Genomic DNA, 17,764 nt, shown 5'->3' with positions numbered 1-17,764 from the left:
AAAGAACTTTCTTTTAATAATCTCTTTCCTTTTTTTCTGTCAGTCTACAGTTAGATGGATTTGTTCATTGTTTATTCTATGATTAATCTCTAAAACATTTACTTTGGTTAATTATAGAAGGCATATTTAACCAGACCATTAAAGCAAGACTAAGTAATTTGTAGAAATGTTTCTTTCTATGTTAAATGAAGATAACTTCAACAGTTAATCACAGATTAGCTCTGGGGTTCTTGTTAGCCAAGGTACAAGGGAAGCAAAGTATCTTATACAATTTTTAATCTGTGAGAAAAATTGAAACATACAAGCATTAGAAGGGGAAAATATATTTCTTGATATAATACTCATTAAAGGAAGATAACTAATATGCAAATTTTTGAAATGGAAAATAATGTTATATAACTACAAATCATGTTATTTATTATACTATTGTCATTTCATTTCTAGTACCATATTGTAGTTAAAAAATATGGGATTGGTATTTCAACATTGTGTCCCTAAGATGTAAAAAGAAATAAATAACTGACTTAGCTGTGAATAAAAATAAAAATATAAAATAACGTGTATATTCTTAAAAAGATGGGCATTCAATGAGAAAAAATAATATTTCTATTCTCTTTTACAAAGAAGCACCCAAGAAATGAAAACTCAGTTCATAGTTAAAAAGCTGATTTCACCCTTGCCGCTGCCACTTTCCGCGTCCCACCCCCCCAGCTTTCCCGTCCGGCTGGCTCCCTCCAACCCGGATGACCCACGTCGCAGGAGCCCCTGCAAGGAAGAAACGGGGGCGTGGCCTGTATCTTAGGGGGCGTGGCCTAAAGGGGTGTGGCCTAAAAGGGGCGTGGCCTCCTGCCAGAGCGGCCACAGTTATTATTTCCTACCTTAGCACATTAGGTATAGTCTTTTTGCTTTGAAAATTGCTTTAACACATCTCAATCACTTATGCGAACTAGCCTATTAGCTCTAAGTTTAGAAAAATTATCAGTGAATAAGAGAAGCTTAGTAAAGCGTTTATAAAGAGAACTTTGCCTTAAGTCTTCATTAAAGCCCCCACATCAATCAGGGAGAAAAATCTGAATGTAAGGAAGAACTCTAGAATAGGAATAAAGCTGCCATCAGCAATAGCACAAACAGAGCCCCTCCTTCTCTCAGCAAGAGGTAGTAGGACTAAACACCTACAAAGTTCCAATCCTATACTTCCATAACAATATGAAGAAGCAGCGAAAATCCCCTCCAGGAAGAGAGGGAGAAGAAAAGATACTAGAAACCTCAAAAGAGGCTCCCAACATCTACGACCTCTCAGATAAACAATTCAGAGAGGTAATCTGGAGGAGAGTCCAATAAATTAAGGGAGGAGATGAATGAATCACTGTAACAATCTACTAAAAAAAGGCAGGAAGAAATAAGAGCAGAAATTTCAAACCTATGAACGGAAGTCACACAAATAAAAGAAACGGTAGATGAATTAAAAATCATAGTAGATGCCCTCAACAGTAGAATGACTACAGCCGAAGACAGAATCAGCGAGCTTGAGGATGAGCTGCAGAAAGCTTACAGACAACAACAAATAATGGCGAAAGACCTCAAAATGGCTATAGAGCGAATCAGAGCCCTGGGGGATGACTTCAAGAGGAACAATATAAGAATCATTGGAGTACCAGAACCACAGGGAAGTAACCCCAATGAAAAAAACATAGTCAAAGACATCATTACTAAGAAATTCCCAGAGCTGGAGAAGGCAGACATCCAGATACAAGAAGTCCGAAGAGTGCCAGCAAAAAGAGACCCAAATAAAAAGACTCCAAGGCATATCATAGTCAGAATGGCGGATGCTGTAGATAGAGACACAATTCTACAAGCAGCAAGATCAAAGAGGGAAATCACATACAAAGGAGCATCCCTCAGATTTACAGCAGACCTGTCAGAGGAAACTCTCCGAGCCCGAAGACAATGGTGGGACATAGTGAAAAAACTCAACGAAATGAATGCCTCACCAAGAATACTTTATCCGGCTAAACTCTCACTCAAACTCGAAGGAATCATACACTACTTCTTGGATAAACAACAGCTCAGGAACTTCATAGACTCAAAACCAAACTTAAAGAAGGTCTAAAGGGGCTACTGTAAGCTAAGGAGGAACCGCATAAGAACAACTAACCCCACAGAAAGATGACACAAAAGCCCATCACAATAATCTCTCTCAATGTCAATGGCCTAAATGCACCTATCAAGAGACACAGAGTGGCAAAATGGATCCGGATATTAAACCCAACATTCTGCTGTTTACAAGAAACACACCTGAACAAACAGAGTAAACACAGACTCAAAGTCAAAGGATGGAAAACAATCCTGCAAGCAAACAACTCTCTTAAAAAAGCTGGAGTGGCCATCCTGGTATCCGACAATATAGATTTCAGGTTGAAAAAGATTAGAAGGGACAGCGAAGGCCACTTTCTATTCATCAAGGGATATGTACAACAGGAGGAAATCACACTCTTAAACATATACGCACCCAATGAACGACCGGCTAAATACTTAAAACAACTCCTTACAGACCTCAAAGAGGACATCACTAACAGCACAATAGTAGTTGGAGACTTCAATATCCCCCTATCACCTCTGGATAGATCAACAAGAACAAAACTCAGCAAGGAAACACTGACTCTGAAAGAAGAAATGGAAGAGAGAGGCCTAATATACCTATACAGGGCTTTACACCCCAAAAAGAAAGAATACACATTCTTTTCCAGTGCACATGGAACATTTTCCAAAATAGACCAGGTACTGGGCCCAAGAACATACCTCAATAGAATCAGAAAAATAGAAATTGTATCAACCATCTTTTCAGACCACGAAGCGCTGAAGATAGAAGCCAACCACACACCGACACGGAGAACCAAATCAAACACCTGGAAACTAAACAACTCAATGCTGAACAATGAGTGGGTCAGAAAGGAAATCAAAGAAGAAATCAAGAAATACTTAGAAACAAATGAAAATGAGGACACGAGTTATCAAAACCTATGGGACGCAGCTAAAGCCGTGTTAAGGGGAAAATTTATAGCTCTCCAAGCATTCCTCAGGAGGGAAGAAAGGGCCCACATAGAGAATTTGACTTCACAGCTCAAGACCTTAGAAAAGGACCAGAAAAAGGAACCCAAACCAGACCGAAGGAAAGAAATAATAAAAATTAGAGCCGAAATTAATGACATCGAAACCAAAAAGACAATCCGAAAGATCAATGAAACAAAGAGCTGGTTCTTCGAGAAAATAAATAAGATTGATAAACCGCTAGCAAGACTCACAAAGAAAGTGAGAACCCTAATAAATCGAATCAGAAATGAAAAGGGGGACATCATAACAGAAACCAGTGAGATTCAAAAGATCATTAGAGACTACTTTGAAGGTCTATACACCACAAAACAAGAGAACCTAAAAGAAATGGATGAATTCCTTGACTCCTACAATCTCCCAAGTCTGAACAAAGAAGACTTGGAATACTTGAATAGACCCATTAATGTTAAAGAAATTGAAACTGTAATAAAAAATCTCCCCCAAAACAAAAGCCCAGGCCCAGATGGATTCACTGGCAAATTCTTTCAAGCATTCCAAGTAGACCTGTTGCCAATTTTCCTCAAGCTTTTCCAGGAAATTGAAAAAATAGGAACTCTCCCAAACAGTTTCTATGAAGCACACATCACCCTAATACCAAAAGCAAACAAAGACACCACTAAGAAAGAAAATTATAGACCAATATCCCTGATGAACACCGATGCGAAGATCCTCAACAAAATACTAGCAAATAGGATCCAACAACTCATCAAGAAGATCATACACCATGACAAAGTGGGATTCATCCCGGGGATGCAGGAATGGTTTAACATCCGGAAATCAATCAACATAATCCATCATATCAACAAAAGTAAAGATAAAAACCATATGATCATATCAATAGATGCAGAGAAAGCATTTGACAAGATTCAACATCCGTTCATGATGAAAACTCTCACCAAAATGGGGTTTGGAGGAACTTTCCTCAAGATAGTCGAAGCCATCTACCACAAGCCTACGGCAAGCATTATCCACAATGGAGAAAAACTAAGGGCCTTTCCTCTAAGATCAGGCACAACACAAGGATGCCCACTCTCACCACTTCTCTTCAATATAGTACTGGAAGTACTTGCGATAGCTGTTAGACAAGAAAAAGAGATTAAAGGCATCCAGATAGGAAAGGAAGAAATAAAAAACTCTCACTATTTGCAGATGATATGATACTATATCTAGAGGAGCTCAAAGCCTCTACTAAGAAACTCTTAGAAACAATAGACTTATACAGTAAAGTTGCAGGCTACAAAATCAATACCCAAAAATCCATGGCTTTCCTATATACAAACAATGAGGTAGAGGAAAGGGACACGAAAAAAGCAATCTCATTCACAATCCTGCTCCAGAAAATCAAGTACCTCGGAATCAGCCTAACCAAGGATGTAAAAGGCCTCTACAAAGAAAACTATAAAACGCTACTCCATGAAATAAAAGAGGACATGAAAAAATGAAAACATATACCTTGCTCATGGATAGGGAGAATCAATATTGTCAAAATGGCAATACTCCCCAAAGCATTATACAGATTCAACGCGATCCCTATAAGGATAACCATGGCATTCTTCAAAGAAATGGATCAAGCAATCCTAAAATTCATATGGAACAACAAACGTCCAAGGATAGCTAAAACAATTCTTGGAAAAAAGACGATGGGAGGCATCACCCTCCCCAACCTCAAACTCTACTACAAAGCAGTAACAATTAAAATAGCATGGTACTGGAAAAAAGGCAGAGCCGTAGACCAATGGAACAGGGTGGAATATCCCTATACACAACCCCAAATGTATGACCATCTAATCTTCTATAAGGGAGCAAGAGATGTGAAGTGGAGCAAGGAACGTCTCTTTAACAAGTGGTGCTGGCACAACTGGACAACCACATGCAAAAAAATGGGCTTAGACCTTGACCTGACACCATGCACAAAAGTCAGATCAAAATGGATTAAAGACCTCAACATTAGACCACAAACCATAAGGTACATTGAAGACAAGGTCGGCAAAACCCTCCACGATATTGAAGATAAAGGTATCTTCAAAGGTGACACTGAACTAAGTAATCTAGTAAAAACAGAGATCAACAAATGGGACTACATTAAACTAAAAAGCTTTTGCACCGCAAAAGATACAGTGACCAGAATACAAACACTATCCACAGAATGGGAAAGGATATTTACACAATACCCATCAGATAAGGGGTTGATATCAATGGTATATAAAGCATTGGTTGAACTCTATAAGAATTAAACATCCAAACCCATCAAAAAATGGGGCGAAGAAATGAACAGAAAATTTATCAAGGAAGAAATATGAATGGCCAAAAGGCACATGAAAAAGTGCTCTACATCACTAATCATCAGAGAGATGCAGATCAAAACAACCACGAGATACTACCTCACACCACAGAGACTAGCACACATCCAAAAGAACAAAAGCAACCGCAGTTGGAGAGGATGTGGGGAGAAAGGGACCCTTCTACACTGCTGGTGGGAATGCTGACTGGTTCAGCCCTTCTGGAAAACAATATGGACAATTCTCAAAAAATTAGATATTGAGCTCCCATTTGACCCAGCAATACCACTGCTGGGAATATATCCCAGAGAGGCAAAAAAGTATAATCGAAACAACATCTGCACATGTATGTTCATCACAGCACTGTTTACAATAGCCAGAATCTGGAAAAAACCCGAATGCCCTAGAACTGATGACTGGTTGAGGAAACTTTGGTACATCTATACAATGGAATACTGTGCAGCTGTCAGAAAAAAGGAGGTCATGAATTTTGTATTTAAGTGGATCGCATGAAAAGTTTTATGCTGAGTGAAATGAGTCAGAAAGAGAGAGACAGACATAGAAAGACTGCACTCATCTATGGTATATAGAATAACAGAGTGGGAGACTAACACCCAAGAATTGTTGAAATAAGTACCAGGAGGTTGACTCCATGGCTTGGAGGCTGGCCTCACATTCTGGGGAAAGGTCAACTCAGAGAAGGGATCACCAACTATAATGTAGTCGAAGGTCATGTGGGGGAAGGGAGTTGCGGGCTGAATGAGGGCTAGAGACTGAGCACAGTGGCCACTCAACACCTTTATTGCAAACCACAACAGCTAATTAGAGAGAGAGAACAGAAGGGAATGCCCTGCCACAGTGGCAGGGTGGGGTGGGGGGAGATGGGATTGGGGAGGGTGGGAGGGATGCTGGGTTTACTGGTGGTGGAGAATGGGCACTGGTGAAGGGATGGGTTCCCGAACTTTGTATGAGGGAAGCATAAGCACAAAGGTGTATAAATCTGTAAATGTGCCCTCAAGGTGATTCACTAATTAAAAATAAATAAATAAATTTTTTAAAAAAGAAAAAAAAGCTGATTTCGTTTAGTAAAGCATCTTTCTTTAAGTACTTAAAATGGAAATAATTTTATATCCCTTTTTGCTGTGTTTTTCCTTAATAGTAAGGACAAAATAAGAGGTTATTTTTGACTCCATCATTTTGACAGGGAAAAACCACATTCAAGGAAAGTTGTCAGTTATATGGTTTTATTCATATTGTTTATTTTAATAAGCCCAGATATTTAGTAAAGATCTAATATGGATTTCCTTAGGATCTAAAGAAAGCAACGTGTTTATAATCTCAAAAACATCATAAGCATGATTACAATAAAGGCCAGCAGCCTTCTTCTCTTGTCATATGGATGTCACTAAATCATGATAAAACTATTTAAAGAGAAACCAGTCTGAATTCCTAAATATAGTCTTGAAAATACTGTTTCCTTAAAAGCAAAATTTTATCATATTCAAGATTACACAGTAGGTAGAAATGGCTACAAAACAAGGAGCTGTCTAGTGTGGATCTCTAGCAAAACTGGTTTAGTGACAAAAATAATAGCAATCAGTAATAAGCATACTAAATATTTGTGGATAAATGTATTCAGCTGAAGGACTTAGAAGTCTTGATCAGCCTATTCACCTAATCAGTTTAAAGTGTGTTTTCACATATATGTCTTCAAATATACATGAATGATATATATGAATATATACCTATATGATTATATATCATATGTATCATACATATCATGTTATATTACATATTCTATTTATGAATGCATATCATATTATACATAACACATATCATAGTGTCTTCATATATATATATATACATATATGTGTGTGTATAAACACAGTAGCTCTTGGATCAAAAATTTTGCATGGCAGGAACCTAAATCCATGCACTTCCAGAACGGAAATAGCAGGGTCGCTTACAAGGATAAAATTTAAATAAAGATGAATAATTTTAGCCACAAAATATCTGTTCTCTGTAAATAGAACCATTGAAGTCAGTTGACTATTGTGGAAAAGGAAAGTACGTAGAGGTATCTATCTCCACGACACACATAGCAGGACATTTTAAATACATTTTATTTAAATAGCTATGATAGCACCTGGACGTATCTATTTTCATATTTTTTCCTTCTATAACTATATCAAATTCCATGTTCTATAGCAGATCTGAGAAAAAAAATTGACACTATAGAAAGTCAGAGTGTGCTGTAGAATTATGTTGTGACAACGCAACATGAAACTATATCCAAAGAAACATTGCCAAGTATGTGTGTGATTAAACTCTTCATATGTAAGCCTATTCCCCAAAGGAAAGATTTCCCAACCTAAACCAGAATGTAGCCAGATGCCCGTAAAACCTTAGACTCCAGAAACATTGGACAAGTTGATTTACTTCCGTGGTGTTTTGTAGAAAAATGCATTGATTCACATTAATAGTTTGATGGAAGGGGGGATGGAGGAGAGGAGAATGTCAGGGTGAATAGGGCTTGATGTGTTTGCTCACTAATCAGTGTCAATCAGTCTGCAGCACAATTAGCATCTTATTATGGTGTTTGCTTTCTTCTTCTTTTGTACTGCATAATTTGGTACTTTATTATACCATCTCATGTTCTTTAGCTGCTTCATGTAGCACTTATTTATTTTGAAGTTATTTCTCTGAAAAACTCTGAGAGAACTGTGGATGAGAAGGAAGTATCTCAGGTTGTGGTCAGAAAAATGGAAGGATGCAGGTGTGTTATATAGGCTTGTAGAAAGAAGGATCTTTAGAGTAGTGAAGAACAATAACATCTGACTGTATAAGAAGAGAGAAATATAAACTATAAAGCTTCGATAGAAGGAAAATGCATGAGATTTTACTCAGATTTCATTCTTAAGGAACAGTTTCTAAACTTTACATTGAAGTGCAAGTAACTTATTAATAAAGTTTCCCATAACCCATCAAAATAATTAACAATAGGAATCAAGCTAAATAGATGATTCCTCTGAAGAAAATATACAGGTAGCCATTATAACCATAGCACCTAAGTATGGGGCTGGAGAGAGGACCCAAAGGAATAGGCCATGTAATTTTCATAAGGGTTCAATACCCAATACCACCTGGTCTCTTGAGGACTACCAGGAGAGGCTCTTGAGAATAAAGGCAGGAGTATCCCCTAAGCAGCAACTCTAGGTATGCCCCCCAAACAAATAAGCAAACAAACAAATTAAAATGAGAGAAAGAGAGTGAGAGAGACAGAGACAAAGAGACAGACCGAGAGAGCACTTCTTTCCTAAGAGAAATGTGCAAGGGAGTAAAAACAAAAAGGAATGAGCAAGGGAGTAAAAGTAAAAAGTGAAAACAAAAAGGATGGTAAGAAATGATGCAACTATGGATTTCAGGCTGGTAAAATTCAGCCTCGATATTAGTATTCTGAAGCTATAAAGTTAGATATACTTCTGGGTTTGCCTTTACTTAAGTAAGGAACCTCAGCGTTTTGTGTTTCTTTATTACTCTTGGCTCAGGGCCTTGGAAGAGGTGGGAGAGACAGTTTAATGGAATATTCTGTGTTCCAGGAACCCAAAAATTAAACAGCATATGTGAACCATTTACAACAGTGCAGAATGGAATTACAGCACCTATAGAAAGGCCCTAATGGACATGTTTAGCTAGTCCAGCAGTTACAATCCAGATTTGTAATTGGGGCATTTAATATCCCTGCAAATCATTGCGGTCAAAGAGTATCCCTAAATATCTCCAAAATCAGTGGTCTTGTTCAATAAAATCACTTAAAATCATAATTATGGATATAAGTTAATTTAACTCAATAAATGCTTAAACATAATCTCGAGGTCAGAATTTCAAATTATTTTAGTGGGAATACCATAGTCTTAAAGGACTTTAGATTTCACTCTCCGTGTTTGTTGTTGCAGATATAGATAGACAGATAGTTACAGATATATTGCATTCAATATATTGCATACTAATACAATTACCTTTCAGGGTTAAAGAAAAACTCATTTTAAAAAAGGAACACTCCCCAAGACTAGTGTATTTTCATATATATATTGTGATGTTTCCATAAATTCCTGTGATTATCCAAAAGATAAATTCAAAACGGAAGCTTGTCAAACATTTGTTCCTACATATTTTGGTTATGTAAACTTTAAAGTGATTGTATTTTCAGTTGCCTTTATACTTAAAATGTGTCATTACACATATTCAGGGTATATGATTTTACAGAAAAGCATAAGTTCCTTTGAAGCATATTCATCATGCTTTATTTTTAGTGTATGGTTTATTTTAATATAGGGGCAAGTTGATACAGAAATTTGTATATAATAAAAGACTATTTTCTAATATGTCTTCCCTTATTTTCACAGGATCTATATTCAGATTTCTAAAGCCAGTATTTTATATGCAAACAGAATACTATAATGGCAATTTTAAAATGACAAGTACTAATCCCAAGTGACTCTACATCTGTGTCACAATACAATCACATAATCTGTCATGATTTAAAGGTCTACTGATAAAGAGCTATGCAGTTGAGAGCCAAATATGGCAAAGTAAGATCTAGTTTTCTACCCTATAAGTGTAAATAAAACCTGGTGCACAGAACACAGAAAGCAGTTACTCTTACACAGTTTAGATCCAGTACAGTTCTAGATGATAATAAACTCTAGTATAAAAGAATTCCTTTGAAAAAAAGCTAAACATCTTTTTTTCAGATTAATACCATAAACCTAATCTTCCAAAAATGAAAATATTTAATTTTATATATAAGTAAATATATAAATATGTACATAAATAAAGACTGTGGTATATTAATATATACTTTAAGAAGCGTGAAATTGTATAATTAAAATACACAGTCCTGTAAACCAGCATTACTTAATGATAAGAAGATAAAATGAAATAAAATAAACTCTGTGATTAAACAGTAGAGCAAGTGGACTGGAGCAATAGCACAGTGGGAAAGGCATTTGCCCTGCATGCGGCCAACCTGGGTTCGATTCCCAGCATCCCATAAGGTCCCCTGACCACCACCAGGAGTAATTCCTGAGTGCAGAGCCAGAAATAACCCCTGAGCATCGCCGGATGTGACTCAAAAAGAAAACAAATCAAAACAAACAAACAAAAAAAACAATAAACAGAAGAGCAAGTAAGGTGTATGCCTTACCTGTGGCCATTCTGGATTACATACCTGCTATCACATAAGGTCCCCCAACACTGCCAAAAGTGATCCCTGAGCACTGTCAGCTGTGGTCAAACTCCTACCATCCAAAAAGTCTGAAAAATAAACATATATCACATGGAAATAAAACATTACAAAGCCAAATATTACTAGTGTGGTTTCTATAAAAGAAAAATATAATATATACTATTTTAGTGCAAGTAGCATAATATGTAGCTACAGCTATTGATATATTAAATCTTTATATATGTAAATATTTTCATTTACATATACTTGTTACATATATATGTGTATAATACATTAAAAGACTTTTAAACACTATAGTACTCTGTAGTATAATAAAAACTTAGAGGAAATTAGGGAAAAAGATTACTTCTTTTTGAAGTAACTATTCAATAGTAATATAAAAATATTTGCCTGTCTGTAGACAGTCTAGAGAAAGAAATGTTCTCATTTGCTTTTTATATTTGATATCTGCCCCCAGTTCTGGACCCAGAGTTGATACTAAATCAATACTTCTACTTGAATAAATGAAATGTTGTTGGAATGGATGTAGGAATATACAAATACAAAATGATTTTTAAAATAAGGTCAGCAACCAATTATTTCTGCACATTTTCAAATATTCAAAATGCTAGAAGTAACTAGAAACTATATATTTACATATAGTTACCATGTAAATAGACCACTGAGCCTGAGAAGAAATAGAGGAAATATTCTTTACTATGTCAACTATTTGTTACAGATACAATTCGTATTGCCATATGTGAATTGTATAAATTATAATCTGAACTTTCCACAGCTATTTCCTTTGTGATGAATCACTGGCACTGTATCACTGCCATCCCATTGCTCATCGATTTGCTCAAGCGGGCACCAGAATGAAAGAGCAAAATAATTAACAATAAAGTCTAGTGTCATAGGATTAGCTTCACTAAACCAGGTAGTTCCCTATTTAAACCAGATAATACTGATGCTTTGGAATTAGAATCAAATAGTGCAGGACAGTGTTATATGATTTTTTTTCTTGGTAGAGTTACTGCTACTTTTTATGCAACACTGCTCTGTCCCAATAATGAAATTGCAAAGACCTGTTGTGTCTCTTAATATAGGAATTTTGAATATATTGAAGACAAATTAGACTCGTTCACATCTACTTAGGTTTGGGGTTTAAATTATTTTTAAATTTTTCTCCACTTGAGATGAATGTTCTAAGATTATTTTTCTTGAATTTTATTCTATAAGATTTCATCCCACAGTTTTGATTTCTGAATATTAAACCATGAAAGTTCTGTATGACCATTTCTAATACAACATAAAAGTAGGTAAATTCTAAGAAGCAAAAGTTGCTTAACAAAGTGATGCTCCTATTCACTACAATTACTGCAAAGCTAAGGATGTCTAAGGACCACAATGTTAGACAATAATGAGAAACTGAACACTCTAAGGGATATACTGAAAGATATTAGTGCTCATATAATTCTTAAATTCAAAAGTACAATCTGAATAAACTATGCTCCAACAACTGTTTTCTTATGAATTAGAAAACCTAATCTTTGTTCTTCATAGATGCGCCAGCTCAATTTGGATTATCTTTATGACAGACACAACTCCTGGAAGAGGTCAGAATGGTATTTTATTTTAAAGTAAGATTAGAAACAGTGACATTTTATGGCCCTAATCATGCATGATTTAATAGATAATTATAAAGGGTACCATAGTTTTAACATTTAGCTTATTTTTAGCAGACTAAGAAGGGCAAGAAGCATTTTATTTAACAACAGTGGGAGATAGAAACAACACATTTTATCTTAAATCTAGCATAATTTACAATGGTAATTTTTCTATAAAACTAATCTTCAATGAGTAGCCATAAGAATTTTTTTGAAAAAAATCAGCTCACAAAACCCCTCCCCCATATATAGAAAGTGATAGTACATAAAAGGATGAGCTCTATTACTTTAAATAAAATTGCATACTTAGTTTCCTTTTTGTCTCTCTATATACACATAAATAGAAAATTTGTTAACTATATATAAATATACATGCCTATAATGTTTACAATTTAATAAACCAGTAGACATGTATATCTTATATGCAAGACTTAAAGGAATAATATTTTTTGTTAGTTAGTAATGTCATATATGATTTAAATACATTAATTGTACCAGAACAACATTGTGCTAAGCAAGTTTAAATATAGGTTATTGCTTTTATCCTTGGAATATAAGATTAGTATGCTAAATAAACAATAGAAAAATGATTCCAATTGAGGAATATATAAGTATTAAGTCATGTTCTTATCCATTAAACTTGTACTGTATGCTATAAGTCACTGTATACTAAAGTCACGAAATCCTAAACTCTCTAGACTTAAACTAAGTATATTCACAAGAGCTGTTATACTATTTCTAAAAACAAAAGTGTGACTGTGGAGAAAATTAAGGTTGCTTATTTTCTGGGGAGAGAACTCTTTAAAGCCACTTTGTTTTAGGAAAAAAGACTAGGGAATCAATACAAACACAATACTTTATTAATGTGGACTATCAGTCCAAGGGCATTTTGCATTTTTATTTTATTCACCACCTGGTTGGTCATTTGAAGGCCATAGATAGTGAAGGAAACTCATTTTATTTAAGGACATTGTCTTGATATAATCAATTGACCTCAATTTTCCTTCTTAATGTGGAAGACCAGGTAAAACTGAAGTTAATCTTAAACAAGGCATACTTGTCAACATGACCCATTATTAGAAAGTCCTTATTTTCTCCTAGAATAACTGATACAACTGTAGGGAAAATCGTTATTTTTATTCTGATGCTCATTGGAACTATACTAAGAAAATTGACTCTCAAAATGGGATTAGCACAAAATTACCCATTTTTGGTGCAAAATTCCAAACTTCTACTTAGCACTGCAGCACTACTGTCCTATTGTTTATCAATTTGCTTGAGCAGGTACCAGTAATGTCTCCATTGTGAGACTTGTTGTTACTGTTTTTGGCATATTGAATACACCACAGGTAGCTTGCCAGGCTCTGCCATGCGAGTAAGATATTCTCAGTAGCTTGCCACGTTCTCTGAGAGGGATGGAGGAATCAAACCCAGTTTGGCCACGTACAAGGCAAACTCCCTACCCGCTGGGGGTATCGCTTCAGTCCAAACTTCTGAAACTTCTGAAACTTCTAGACTGAAATGTCTACTTTAAAGAATTAATTTCTTAACTTTAATATTGAAATACTGACTGCTTCATTCAGTCCAACACATAGGTCACTCACCAGAGAGAACATTACAAAGAAAAAGTAACAGGTATATAAAGTAGAGGAGTTAAGAATAGCACCTCTATTCATAATTTGCCATATTATGCTTGAGTCTACATGTATTCATAAATCTTTTTCCTAGAGTATTTACCAGGCTCACACTGTAGTTTTTAGTTGCAAATAACAAAGGATGAGTTCTATTAATTTAATTAAAATGGTAGACCTAGCTTACTCACTAAATGAGAAATTTATATTTGGAACTGGCTTAACTTCAATGTGTGACGTATAACTTTCACTATCCCAAATGTTCATGTTCTGTCACTGTTAATCTCTCTTTTTTAAATTGAATCACCATAAGAACAGTTACAAAGCTTTTAAGTCTCGGTCATACAATGATCACACACCCATCGCTTCACCAGTGCACATTTTCCACCACCAAGAACCCCAGTATATCCCCCATCCCACCCTCTCCCTACATGTGTGGCAGATGATTTCCACTTTACTCTCTTTTTACTTTGATTACATTCAATATTTCAACAGAAGACCCACCATTATTATTTGGGACTTTTCCCCAACCATAAGATCTGCCAAAAAGGCATCATTAGATAATTTGTCTTCTATTGCTGATTATGAAGAGCATCTGAGTTTGAATTTCTGATATTTTATAATGAAGTCTGGAGGGATTTCTGCCAAAAGCCGCTGGATTCTGAGATTGGTTGTTGTGCCTTTGTGATCATGGCCATTCAGGAGATGGAGAAGCTGCTCCTGTGTGGCAACTCAGGGTCTCGTTGGGGCGTGGAAGAGGGCTGGTTCCATCCCCTCCCCCCTCATCCATTGAGGCTCCACATGTCTCATCACTGCAGGCTCATACCCGACTGTCCAATAGGTTCTGAAAGATGGAGGCCACCATGCCACAGGGGGGGATGGGGGAGGGACAACAATTTTTCCCAACCAAAGGGTGGTAGAGAACCATAGTTTAATGCACAGTCCAGACTCATTTATGCCAAAAGCCAGTGGGTTTTGAGATTGGTTTGTGTTCATCTGGGATCATGGCCGATCAGAAGCCGGAGGAGTCATTCATTGTCACTGTTAGTCTCTTTAAATTGCTTTTATTCTCTCATGTTACAGACAAACTTTTTGACTCAAGGACCATAAAGAGTTCATTTTTCACTCAATCTTGTTTCCTAAAGATACAAATTATAAAGAAAAGGATGCTGCAAAATAATCAACCTTTAATACATTAAGTCTAATGAAAACTCTATTGAATTTAACTATAACTTTAAGCCAACTAGAAAGGGAGAAATGGAAAACTAGACTTGTGGTAAGGAGAACATAACATATACCAATGTTTATTTATGAAAGTATAAGCCCCAAATCTGTGTAGTATCATAAATAAATGCTATAATATTAAGTGGTGTTTTTAAAAAATTTCTTAACACTTGATTTAATTTTAATACATTGTGGGTGGTAATTTTATAAAATAAGTCAGAATAACCAATATTTAAAATAGATAGAGTACTTGTGAAAAATCTGTCCTCTAATATGTATGCATATGTGTGCATACATATCTCAAGATTATATAAACTAGGAAATGTAGAAAACATGATAATAGCATTGTAGTACAGCTTCCAAGGCCAGGATTAGAAATGCTTTCAAAGGATCACTGTATCACTGTATCACTGTCATCCTGTTGCTCATTGATTGCTCGAGCGGGCGCCAGTAACATCTTCATTAGTCTCTGTCACGTGCTAGTGTAACCCAATGGCATCTGCTCACTCCCGGAACATGAGGATCATGTTATTGTTACTTTTTTTGGCAAATCGAATATGTCACAGATAGCTTGTCAGGCTCTGCCGTGCAGGCGGGATGTCCTTGGTAGCTTGTCTCCAAGAGGTATGACTTTCAAAGGATAGAGTCTGGAAAAGGACCAGTCATTTTGTTTTCAAAACCTGAGGATTTCTTTAGGACTATAATCAAAACCGTAACTCTCACAGATGAGGAAAAAAAGGAAACCACCAGAAATCCCAATTCCCTAAGATTAGATCAGTTTCAGTAAAGATGGAAGTCAATAGGTTCTTCTGAAGGACAGTTGTAGCTTAATTATGCCTACTTCTCATTCATTGAATAAAAAACTTCCCATTTTCCACTTTAATACTTATAAGCACCAAAATGCCCTTCAATAATAGAAAAGCAACATAACTTTCTTCATCTTCATGAAATAATCTTATTTTCTTTATCCTTCTTGTCTCCAATGTCTTTTCTTTATCTTTATTAAGGTCTACACTTGGTTTCAGTTGCTGTTTCAGTGTCTGACTTTTAAGTTGAACAATCTTCGAAAGGTAGCAGGACACATATCATTCTGATCTTTTATTTATTTTTTAAAAATTTTTTAATTAATACAATGATTGAACACCCATCCCTCCACCATGTACATTTTCCACCACCAAGGTCTCCAACCCCTGTCCACTTCTCTCCTGTCTCCATGGCAGACAGGTGCCCTCTTTCTCTCTCTCTCTACTTATGGGTATTATGGTTTTTAACACATATTATAGATAATGAGAGCTGAAAATAGATAAAGGACCAAATATGACGGCCTCTCATTATCCATTTTGATCTTTTGACTTCCTCATATTTTCTTCTTGATTTTAGGAGCCTTTTGAATTTTCGTTAAAAACTGCATTTCTCTATAGCATATTTTGCTTACATTATGTAATTATATTTCCCTTCAGTCAAACAAAAGAACTGTTACCCCAGAGAGAGTAATAGTCAGTAAGGCATTTGCCTTGTATGTAGCAGACCTGGTTTTGATACCTGATACCACATATGCATCTCTTCCACAAACCTGAAACCTACCAGGAGTAATTCCTATGCACAGAGCCAGGAGTAACCCCTGAGCACTTCTGGTATAGTCCAAATCTAAACATACCTCCCCTAAGTTAAATAATGTGACTTCTAATAACTGGGAGAAAAACATAGCAATTGAGTCTATGCTTTTTGTCCCCACAGTAATGCTTCATGTGGAAAGTAGAAGACGATATCTTAAGTTCCACTAACAAAACAGTTCATATAAACCAACAATTATAAGACATATTCAGGACTTTCCAGTTTTGTTTTTGTTTTTCAAGCTGGAACTCCACCGGCAAATTTTGGTCAACTAGACTATCAGTGAGCCACAAGGTCTGAGCCACAAGACTCTGCAGCTCTGGGGACGCTCAGACCACCACAGACACCGGGGACCTTCAGGGCCATGCCCACTGCTGCTTAGGGAACCATATATTGCTGGAAACCATAGCACTTCCGTTACATACCTGACATGTGCACTAACTGCTGTGCATGTGCCCTCACTCCTAGCCCCCATCTATATATCACAAATTGCATGCAATATTATATAGAAATATATTAATATATATGTATATACATACATGTATATTATGTGGGCTGGAGCGATAGCACAGTGAGTAGGGCTTTTGCTTTGCATGAGGACAACCCGGGTTTGATGCTTCCATCCCTCTCAGAGAGTCCAGCAAGCCACCTAGAGCATCCCACCCACACAGCAGAGCCTGTCAAGCTACCCATGGCTTATTTGATATGCCAGAAACAGTAACACAATGGAGACATTACTGGTGCAGGCTCAAGCAATGGACAATGGGATGACAGTGCTACAGTGCTATAAATACAATGCATAAATTATTGCAACTGTAGCAAACTACAACTTCACTAGCTTTTGCAAAACTGACTTATCCTGCAATTTTGTAAGTTAGATGTATGTTTCAATGTTTTATTAAGGTGTTGACAGAAATTTATTTTTCTCTTGTGGAAATCTGTTTCCTTGCCTTTGAGTTTCTTGAGGTTTCCCACTTTTCTTGGCATATGGATTCCATCTTCTTTCTTCAG

General features: G+C 36.2%; 1 protein-coding gene across 6 annotated transcripts in view; it reads right to left on the bottom strand.

The window, feature by feature from the left end:
* The window catches only part of LINGO2 (leucine rich repeat and Ig domain containing 2), a 1,273,527-nt gene that overhangs the window by 666,593 nt on the left and 589,170 nt on the right, over nt 1-17,764 (bottom strand). For all 6 annotated transcript variants that reach the window (XM_055140388.1, XM_055140505.1, XM_055140570.1 and 3 more), the window contains one exon: nt 10,621-10,706. The gene's annotated coding sequence lies outside the window, so the exon portion shown is untranslated. The remainder of the gene's footprint in view (nt 1-10,620; nt 10,707-17,764) is intronic.

Source organism: Sorex araneus, chromosome 1, assembly GCF_027595985.1.
Source record: "Sorex araneus isolate mSorAra2 chromosome 1, mSorAra2.pri, whole genome shotgun sequence".
Taxonomy (NCBI): Eukaryota; Metazoa; Chordata; class Mammalia; order Eulipotyphla; family Soricidae; genus Sorex; species Sorex araneus.
This window is presented reverse-complemented; position numbering and strand designations above follow the sequence as displayed.